Genomic DNA, 10,631 nt, shown 5'->3' with positions numbered 1-10,631 from the left:
TTTTGAATTGGATGTTCAAAGGCAAAGGCTCCACACCACATCATGCCACAGACTCAACATGGTCTAAGTGGATGGCTCTGATAACACAGAGAGCTCAAATGGGAAATCTTGAAAGACCTGGTCTAGTGGAGGTGATCTCAAGTTGGCCTGAAGGTATCAACTGTGCCAAACCTCCAGAGGAGAAAGTAACTCGTGCTGAGGAAGCTCCTCCTTACAATGACCTTTCTGATGATGAAAAGAAATATGCTTTGTTCACAGACGGTTCCTGTCGTCTTGTTGGAAACAAGCGAAGGTGGAAGTCTGCAGTGTGGAGTCCAACACGCCGAGTTGCAGAGGCGAAGGATGGAGAAGGAGAATCCAGTCAGTTCGCAGAGGTAAAAGCTGTCCAGCTAGCTCTTGACGTGGCTGAACGTGAGAGATGGCCAAAGCTTTATCTCTACACCGACTCATGGATGGTAGCCAATGCTCTATGGGGTTGGCTAAAGAACTGGAAGAAGAGTGGTTGGCAGAGGAAAGGAAAACCCATTTGGGCAGCCGACCTGTGGTAGGACATTGCTGATCGAATCGAGAGAATTCCAGTGAAGGTGAGACACATCGATGCTCACATTCCTAAGAGCAAAGCTACTGAGGAACAACAACACAACCATCAGGCAGATCTAGCTGCAAGAGTTTCTCAAGTAGACATGGACTCTAATCTTGATCTCAACTGGAAACACCGAGGTGAGATATTCTTAGCTCGGTGGGCTCATGATTCGTCAGGACATCAAGGCAGAGATGCAACATACCAATGGGCTCGTGACAGATCCATAGACATTTCCATGGATGCTACCACACAAGTCATCCATGACTGTGGCATTTGTGCTGCTATTAAGCAGGCAAAACGACTTAAGCCCTTGTGGTATGGTCACAGGTGGTCCAAGTACAAATATGGTGAAGCTTGGCAGATTGACTACATCACTCTACCATGTTCTCGTTCTGGTAAGCAATACGTGCTTACTATGGTAGAGGCAAACACTGGATGGTTGGAAACTTATCCAGTTCCACATGCAACTGCACGCAACACCATTCTCGGTCTGGAGAGACAGATCCTGTGGAGACACGGAACTCCAGAGAGGATTGAGTTAGACAATGGAACTCATTTCAAGAACAACCTTGTAAAGAACTGGGCAAAAGAGCACGGTATTGAGTGGATATTCCATATTCCCTACTATGCACCAGCTTCAGGGAAGATTGAACGCTACAATGGTTTGTTGAAGACCACTCTTAAAGCCATGGGGGGTGGATCTTTGAAAAACTGGGAAAAACATTTAGCACAAGCAACCTGGCTGGTAAATAGTAGAGGTTCAGTGAACCGAGCTGGACCTGCACATTCAGATTTGCTACGGAAAGTAGATGGTGATAGAGTTCCGGTTGTTAGAGAAAAGAATCTGTTAGGTAAAACTGTTTGGGTATTTTCACCCTCAGGAGAGGCTAAACCTGTCCGAGGGGTGGTTTCAGCTGAAGGTCCGGGTCACACTTATTGGGTAATGCAAGAGAATGGTGAAATTCAGTGTATTCCACAAAGAAATTTAACTTTAGCTGAAAGAGGTTAATTTCGAACTTCTGTACAGCTACACCGCATCCAAAGGAAGAACCAACGAGGAATCTACGGTGCACGAACCCTGAGATCCCTGAGAGCCCTGAGTCAACTAAGAGACCCTGAGAATCCCTGTTTCCCTTTTCTTCACTTCGTCGGCGAAGAAATGAACTGTTTTCCATTTTTCTCATTTTCTGATTTTCTTGGACTTTTGAATCATCTACATCTGAGCATAGCCGGAATGTTCTATGAACTTTACTCACGAACTGTAAATATCATCTTGGATTGGATGGACAGTATGAGCAGCCAATGAAATTGTTTAGAAGGGGTGGACTGTCACCGGTTGGGGCTGTCCCCTTAAGAAAGGGAATATGGTGGACGGAAGTTAGTAAATGAAAAGAACAATCTAAACTAATTTCATTGGTAAAGTGGGAGGAAGCACCTTCTGAACTGGGAGTGCAGGAAGGTATCCTGGGCACTCTGGCACTTTTATCTTCAGTCTTGCTTCCACTTCTCCTTCGGGCAGCAGCTTGCAGCTCCTGGGCTTTCTGCCAAGGCTTCGGCCTTGGAACTGATAAAGACCTGTATTAACTCCCTTCCAATTAACACAAACTGCTTCTAACTTTTTTCCTCTCTTTTCTTTCTCTTTCTAACCCACTCTGGGGAAAGGGGGAAAGAGGGGAGAGCGGAGGTGGGAAACCCCCCTCAGCAGAGGGGAGAACTCTCATTTCTGTGCTACTCTATTTTATATCTTTGTATATATTGTACATTTTGTAAATTTGTGTATATTCCCCTGCATATCCTACACTGCTTTGTAAATATACAGCTCCACTGCTTTGCTAATTCAGCTGTGAGTTTTTTTTCCTTTCCCTTCAATTTTCTTTCCCTTTACTTTACAGGGGGGAGGGAAGAGGCTTCTTGGCCTTACCCTTCCAACCCTACGACACTGCTGAAAGTGCTATTTTAATTGAACTTATCTTTCTCATTGGAAATTCCACCTTTTGTATGAACTGCTCTGCTGTTCCAACAGACATGGGTTTTCTGGTAGCAGCTGTCATATGGAATGGACAAGTCAGTCAGAAGTTCTAGGTTGTGGGGGGACCATATGAAGTGTACATCATGCAAATGCCTTCTTGAGCCAAGTAGCAGACTGAAAATTACACTTCCTTACTGCTAAGATTCACAGATTGCGTTGGGTTGGAAAGGACCCTCAAAGGTCATCTTGTCCAAGCCCACTGCAGTTATCAGGACACCTCCAACTACATCAGGCTGCCCAGGGACACATCAAGTCTGATCTTGAAGGTCTTCAGGGACAGGCCTCAACCACATTGCTGGGCAACCTGTCCACTCTAATTGTCAAGAACTTCCTCCTGATGTCCAACCTAAATCTCCCCTGCTCCAGTTTCAAACCATTGCCCCTCATCCTATCACTCTAAGCCCTTCTAAACAGTCTCTTTCCAGCCTTCCTGTAAGTTCCCTTCAGATACTGAAAGGTAGTTATAAGGTGCCCCAGAACCTTCTCCAGGCTGAACAGCCTCAGTTCTCTCAGCCTGTCTTCATAGGAGAGGTGCTTCAGCCCTCTGATCATCTTATGGCCTTCCTCTGGTCTCACTCCAGCAGGTCCATGTCTCTCTTGTGTTGGGCGTCCCACACCTGATCACAGGACTCCAGGTGAGGTCTCAGCAGAGTAGAGTGGCAGAATCATCTGTTTCCATATGCTGGCCACACTGCTTTTGATGCAGCCCAGGATGCCATTGGCCTTCTGGGCTTCAAGTGCACACTGTTGGCTCATTTCCAGCTTCTTCCACCTTCAGCACCCCCAAGTCCTTTTCTGCAGGGCTGCTCTCAATTTCATCATTCCCCAGCCCGTACTGACATCAAGGATTTCTCTGACCTCTCGTGTCTTGAGTTCTGTGTAAGCATTGCAGATTTTGGATGGCTGCTGTTTCAGTAACTCCAGGAGGCATGTGGTGTTGCTCTGTGCAGACCGTCGGTGGTGCCAGCCAAGATAAAAACGCCAAGCTGGAGGGCAGCATGCCGTACGCGGGCGAGCCAGAGAGAAGCCACTCCAACAGCAGCACCCTGTCCGACAGGAGGCTCAGCAACTCCAGCCTCTGCAGCATCGAGGAGCAGCACCGCAGCGTCTATGAGATGGTGCAGAGAATCCTCCTGTCCACTCGAGGATACGTGAACTTTGTTAATGAGGTTTTCCGACAGGTGAGTGCCTGTGTGCAGCTGCGAGCTCCTCTTCAGGGATGAGGGGCGAGCAACTGATGTTGTTTACCTGGACCTGAGCAAAACCTTCGACACTGTCCCACACCACATCCTGGTCTCCAAACTGGTGACACATGGGTTTGATGGGTGGACCACTAGATGGATAAGGAACTGGCTTGATGGCCGCACCCAAAGAGTGGCTGTCAATGGCTCCATGTCCCAGTGGAGGCCAGTGACAAGCGGAGTCCCTCAGGGATCAGTCCTGGGACCTGTCTTGTTCAACATCTTTGTGGGTGACATGGACAGTGGCATTGAGTGCACCCTCAGCAAGTTTGCTGATGACACCAAGCTGTGTGGTGCAGCAGACACGCTGGAGGGAAGGGAGGCCATCCAGAGGGACCTTGACAGGCTGGAGAGGTGGGCACAAGCCAACCTCATGAAGTTCAATAAGAGCAAGTGCAGGGTCCTGCATCTGGGTCGAGGCAATCCCAGGCACAAATACAGGCTGGGCAGTGACTGGCTGGAAAGTAGCCCTGAAGAGAGAGACTTGGGGGTGCTGGTGGACAAAAAGCTCAACATGAGCTCTCAGTGTGCACTTGCAGCCCGCAAAGCCAATCAGATCCTGGACTGCATCAGGAGAAGTGTGGCTAGCAGGTCGAGGGAGGTGATCCTCCCCCTCTACTCAGCCCTGGTGAGACCCCACCTGGAGTACTGTGTCCAGTTCTGGAGCCCCTATTACAAGAGGGATGTGGAGGTGCTGGAACGTGTCCAGAGAAGGGCCACAAGGATGGTCAGAGGGCTGGAGCACCTCTCCTATGAGGACAGACTGAAGGAGTTGGGGCTGTTCAGTCTGCAGAAGAGAAGGCTCCGAGGTGACCTAATTGTCACCTTCCAGTATCTGAAAGGGGCCTACAGGAAGGCTGGGGAAGGACTTCTCAGGATCTCAGGTAGTGATAGGACTAGGGGGAATGGAATGAAGCTGGAGGTGGGGAGATTCAGGCTAGATGTGAGGAGGAGGTTCTTCACCATGAGAGTGGTGAAACCCTGGAATGTGTTGTCCAGGGAGGTGGTTGGGGCCCCGTCCCTGGGGGTGTTTAAGACCAGGCTGGACGAGGCTCTGGCCAGCCTGATCTAGTGTGGGGTGTCCCTGCCCATGGCAGGGGGGTTGGAACTAGATGATCCTTGTGGTCCTTTCCAACCCTGAATGAAACTATGAAACTATGAAACTATGTGGTTTTGAGTACCTCTTTCTCTGGAGATACTCAAGACACACCTGGATGAGGTCGTGTGTGATCTACTCTAGGTGATCCTGCTCTGGCAGGAATAGAATAGAATAGAATAGAATAGAATAGAATAGAATAGAATAGAATAGAATAGACCAGACCAGGTTGGAAAAGACCTTTGAGATGATCAAGTCCAACCTATCCCCCCACACCATCTAATCAACTAAACCATGGCACCAAGCACCCCATCCAGTCTCTTCCTAAACACCTCCAGTGATGGTGACTCCACCACCTCCCTGGGCAGCACATTTCAATGGCCAATCTCTCTTTCTATGAAGAACTTCTTCCTAACATCCAGCCTAAACCTCCCCTGGTGCAGCTTGAGACTGTGTCCTCTTGCTCTGGTGCTGGCTGCCTGGGAGACTAGACCAACCCCTACCTGGCTACAACCTCCCTTCAGGGAGTTGTAGACAGCAATAAGGTCTCCCCTGAGCCTCCTCTTCTCCAGGCTAAGCAACCCCAGCTCCCTCAGCCTCTCCTCATAGGGCTTGTGTTCCAAACCCCTCACAAGGGTTGGGCTGGCTGGCTGGATCTTCTGAGGTCCCTTCCAACCCCTAACATTCTGTGATTCTGTGGAAGCACAGTGTGACAGTTGACTTTTCCCTGCAGGCTTTTCTGTTGCCATCTTCTGATGTATCTGCAACATGCAAAGTGGTTAAGGTGTACCGAAAGTGGATATTGCAAAAGAAGCCTGTGTTCATGGAGGAGCCAGATAAGAAGGAAGACAGCCAGGATGCTGTGGTCACCTTGGAGGATTCAGTAGTGCAAACAGATGGTAAACATGTATGGTATCAGAGTTACTTCTGTTCACCTACAATATGTGATTTAAGTTTGAAACTTGCTTTGTAAATGAGGAACAATTTAAAGACTTGTGTGGGAAGCCAAGATTTAAAAAGGCTTTGATTTAAGGTCTAGTAGCCCTTCCTGAGTGCAGGAAGAGACTGCACCTACCTTGAGAAGTGTAATTTGTGGATTATTCTCAGTCTGTATATATAGGACTGCAAGAACTTAACAGAAGAAATGCAATGTTAACAGTTACACTGGCTGTTGGCCTAGTGCATGTAGGAATCACAGAATATTAGGGTTTGGAAGGGAACTCTGGAGATCAAGTCCAACCTCCCTGGCAGAGCAGGACCATGTAGAGTAGGTCACCCAGGAACACATCCATCTGGGTTTTGAAAGTCTCCAGAGAAGGAGACTCCACAACTTCTCTGGACAGCCTTCTCAAGGGCTCTGTCACCCTCACAGTGAAAAATGTTTTCCTTATGTTCCCATGGAACCTCCTCTGCTCCAACTTGCACCCATTGCCCCTTGTCCTGTCATTGGGCATCACTGAGCAGAGCCTGGCTCCATCCTCCCAACACTGCCCTTCACATCTTTATAAACAGTAATGAGGTCACCCCTCAGGCTCCTCTGCTCCAAGCTAAAGACCCCCAGCCCATGGCCAGGGGGTTGGAACTATATGATCCTTGTAGTCCCTTCCAACCCTGACTGATACTATGATACTTGCTCCCTCAGCCTTTGCTCAGCAGGGAGATGCTCCACTGCCTTCAGTATATTTGTGGCTCTGTGCTGGAATCTTTCAGGCAGTTCCCTGAGGTCCTTCTTGAACTGAGGGGTCCAGAACTGGACACAATATTCCAGATGTAGCCTCATCAGGGAAGAGTAGAGGGGGAGGAGAACCTCCCTTGACCTACTAATCACAGCCCTTCTAACACACCCCAAGATGCCAGTGGTACTCTTTCCTTTTGGTGGTAGTTAAGAATTTGACAGTATTTACTAATTTGTGTATACTGGATGGAATATTTATCTTCAGACTTCTTCATTAGGAAACTGAAGTTCAGATGCAAATTCTGTGCATCATCTTTTTAGTATCCTGTATTGAACCATCAGTAAAAGGTGACTTTGACATTGTGAAGCCATTTAAAGGGAAGTTTCATTGTACTGAGAATGAGGTTTGAGTTGTAAAAACATAGTGAGAATTAGAAAACTTTGACAAATGATGTTTTGCAGAGGGCTTTATTGTTTTGCCAGGCTTAAATTCAAATATTACTGCAGTGGCTACAAAATGGAATATGAAATATTTTAAACCATGTAGCTCTTCAGACTTGTATGAACCTTTCAATTCCATATGCTGGGTGTTGGTTGAGAGATTAAGAAACAATGGATGTGAATTCTTTGCTGGAATGAATGGAGGACATGACAATTCCCCCTTTTCTGTTCTTGACTTCTGAAATGGTTTTGAATAAAAGTGGACATGTTCCTTTCTGCTTGGTCACTAACAGAATGATGTTTTTGAAAGCTTTCCTCTGACCATTCAGGACATAAGCGTTCATCCAGCTAGGGAAGAATCTATTCCTTTACCAGTGCTGTGAACAGAGGATGTGCGTTAGAAGAAGAGGACAAAAATGTTAAAGCTGGAGCTCAAGCTGCCTTACAGGTGAGGTATAGAGCATGCCTGGGGTTTACATGGTCATCTAATGTACACTCTGAATTATAGTCTGGTCTCTGAGGTTAAGGAAAATAACTACCAGGAAGGGACCCCAAAGACCATCTAGTTCAACCTTTCTATTCAGCAGTGGAGTTGGAATGAGGTGGCCCAGAACCCTGTGAAGATGAGTCTTAAAACTGACCAGTGTAGGGGAATCCACTGCTTCCCTTTGGGGATGATTCCAATGTCTGTCTGTGCTCCTGGTGAAACCTTTTTTTCTGGATTCCAGTGGGAATCACCCATCAGTAACTTGTTCCCAGCAGGCCTTGCCTTTTCCATGTGACTCCTTGTGAAAAGGTAGTCTCCATCCTCCTGGTAGCCACCCTGTATGTACTGGTAAATGTCTAACTTCAAAAAAATTCTTATTAAGCCATTTGACCATGTCTTACTTAAAGACTTTTTCCAACCTTAATGAGGTAGGCCAAAATGTTGTCACCTGCCCTGGGGCTCACAACACAGAATTCATGGATTTTCACTTTTGAAGAAATTTTAGGCTGTCTCTAGGAACACTTAATGAAGTGATAGCTATTATGGAGACATAAGTCACCCCTTCTGGTTCCATACCAGACTCCCAGGCCAGTTTTTTTTCCAAGCAGCCTCAAGGTGCACTGGAATCTGACTGGTTGAGTGAAGAGCTGAATTTATAAGTTGAAAACACCATTTTTTATCATATTTTGAGTACAGAGGGGCATTGGACTGGAGGATCTTTGGAGGTCCCTTTCAACCCAGACCATCCTGTGATTTCATAAGTTTATGATTCTATGTTTTAAGAAGGAAGGTTCACCCTTTTCCCACTGTGGATACTGGGAATAATCAGAACTGTACATTTGCTTTTGCTGAACCTCATTTATTAGAACTACTGGGGGTAGCTCGAGCACATAGTGCCAGGGAATGAGTAGCTGGAGAAACAGAAGAGACCCCAAGGACTGCTGTTTGCAGTGCATGCCTTTGGGTCTGAAATGCTATCAGACTTTCAGCCAGAGCAATGCCGAAACGTAAATTGTAGGCAAAACATGAAAGTGAAAGGTTTGGCTGGAGGAGAACTATTTAATTGTGAGACTTGGTGGTTTGTGTTCCTGAGACTACAAAAGCTAACTGTAAATGCCTGTCTTGAAGGTGTTCTTGACAAACTCTGCAAATGTTTTCCTACTGGAGCTGTGTGTTGAAGTCCCTGTGCTTCTCAAGGAGCAAGTTGATGCCTGCAAAGCAGTGCTGAGTATCTTCAGGCGCATGATAATGGAACTGTCCATGAATAAGAGGATGTGGTAAGCTGAATGTGTTCTGCATCATTTAGCAGAAAATTGTCAGCATTTAAACTGCCTTGGGAGAATTGTTGGGTGGGGAAAAGGCTGGCTTTCTCAGGAGCACACCTTACAGCATCAGTCCCACTGGTGACTGCTGTCTGAATTGATTTGTGAGATGGCAGGTTCTGCTGCATCTACATCACAGTACTGTTTGACTTCATGGTTCTGGCTGGTGTTTCCATTCCTGACTTCACCTTCTCAAGAATTGGTTTTTATAGTGCCCAACCAATTAATGTTGCTTTGCAAATGATCTGTGAAGTCTGAAGTGTGATCCTCTTCTCAGTGAGTGAGGCTTACTGGAGTATTAAGAGGGCCATTGGTGCATGAAAACTAACAAATACAATTACTGGAACATGTGAACAGAAAGTGCAATTTTATTTTGGAACCAGGGAACAGATGTTACAGATACTCCTTAGGATAACAGAAGCTGTGATGCAGAAGCCAAAAGAAAACCACATGAAGGATACATTTGCCCAAAGCATGTCAGGATTACTTTTCTGAGTAAATGTTTGGGGTTGTTTGGCTTTTATTGGTGTTTTTTCTTTGTTTCTTTTATTGCTCTTCTTTTTAATGATGATTACCCTTAGTTTAAGTCAAGAACTATCTCACAGCACTGTGCAACCTACTTGTAAAACATGGAAAGCTTCTCCCTTGCAGAAGTTCAAGTAATTATTTGGTAAACTGTCCCTCACAAAGGGAGACTGATGTGATCTCTTCTTCGGGGCTCTATTACAAGCCATGGTGGGAACAGTCAGGCACAAAGAGTCTCTGTGGGGGATATCTTCAATGAGTATCTCTAAAGTGTAAGCTTGATGTAAAATGTAAGCTGGATGTGGCTCTGAGCAACCTGATCTAGTGTGAGGAGTCCCTGTCCATGGCAGGGGGTTTGGAACTAGATGATCCTTGAGGTACTTCCAATCCTAGCAATTCTATGATGTAACTGTTTCTCTAGAAGTTTGTCTGGCAAGTCAAAACTGAGTCAAGTTGGATGAGATAAGAACATTTATACCTTGTATTGTACTTTACATGCTCAGCTACAGTGCCTAGGCCTGTGTGTCGCTGGTGTATCTCAATCTCTGCAGCCATTCTATGGCTGTAGGAAATAGCTCTTCATTCTCTGGAGTATTGTGTCCAGCTCTGGGCTCCCCAGTTCAAAAGGGACAGGGATATACTAGAGAGTGCCCAACAGAGGCTTTGAGGATGATGAAGGGGCTGGAACATCTGTCTGATGAGGAAAGGCTGAGAGACTTTGGACTATTTAGCCTGGAGAAGAGAAAGCCAAGAGGAGATCTTACTAATGTCTGTAAATATCTGAAGGGTGGGTGTCAAGAAGAAGGGGCCAGTCTTTTTCCATGGTGTGCTGTGATAGGACAAGGAGAATGGATACAAACTGGAACACAAAGTTTTACCACAATGGGGCAAAATTTCTTTACTACAAGGGTGCTGGAGCCTTGGAGCAGGCTGCCCAGAGAGGATGTGGAGTCTCCTCTGGAGACTTTCCAGATCCATCTGGATGTGTTCCTGTGTGAGCTGCCCTATGTGGTCCTGCTTTGGAAGGGGGGTTGGTCTGGATGATTTTTAAGAGGTCTCTTCCAACCCTACCATTCTATGATTACACAAAGTGTATTATTTCAGTTTATTAGAGGACATTCAGATCACCTGAAACATTTCAGGGTGTTTAGATTTCCTTAGTAACCTTCACAATTCTTTGCCCACTGGTTTCTGAGAGCATTTTTATGATGAAGAATAGCTCTATGTAATAT

The 10,631-nt window shown here is 46.3% G+C and overlaps 1 long non-coding RNA gene across 1 annotated transcript; it reads left to right on the top strand.

The window, feature by feature from the left end:
* Window positions 1-5,685: 5,685 nt before the first annotated feature.
* On the top strand, window positions 5,686-8,824 carry LOC137443474 (uncharacterized). The gene is made up of 3 exons (XR_010987890.1): window positions 5,686-5,856; window positions 7,376-7,513; window positions 8,681-8,824. It is a non-coding gene; the product is annotated as an uncharacterized lncRNA (long non-coding RNA).
* Window positions 8,825-10,631: the final 1,807 nt, after the last annotated feature.

The sequence above is a fragment of the Melanerpes formicivorus genome, unplaced genomic scaffold, assembly GCF_026170545.1.
Source record: "Melanerpes formicivorus ecotype bairdi unplaced genomic scaffold, bMelFor1.0.p_v2 SCAF_9, whole genome shotgun sequence".
Classification (NCBI taxonomy): domain Eukaryota; kingdom Metazoa; phylum Chordata; class Aves; order Piciformes; family Picidae; genus Melanerpes; species Melanerpes formicivorus.
Note: the sequence above shows the minus strand (reverse complement) of the source record. Positions and strands in the feature narration are given on the sequence as shown.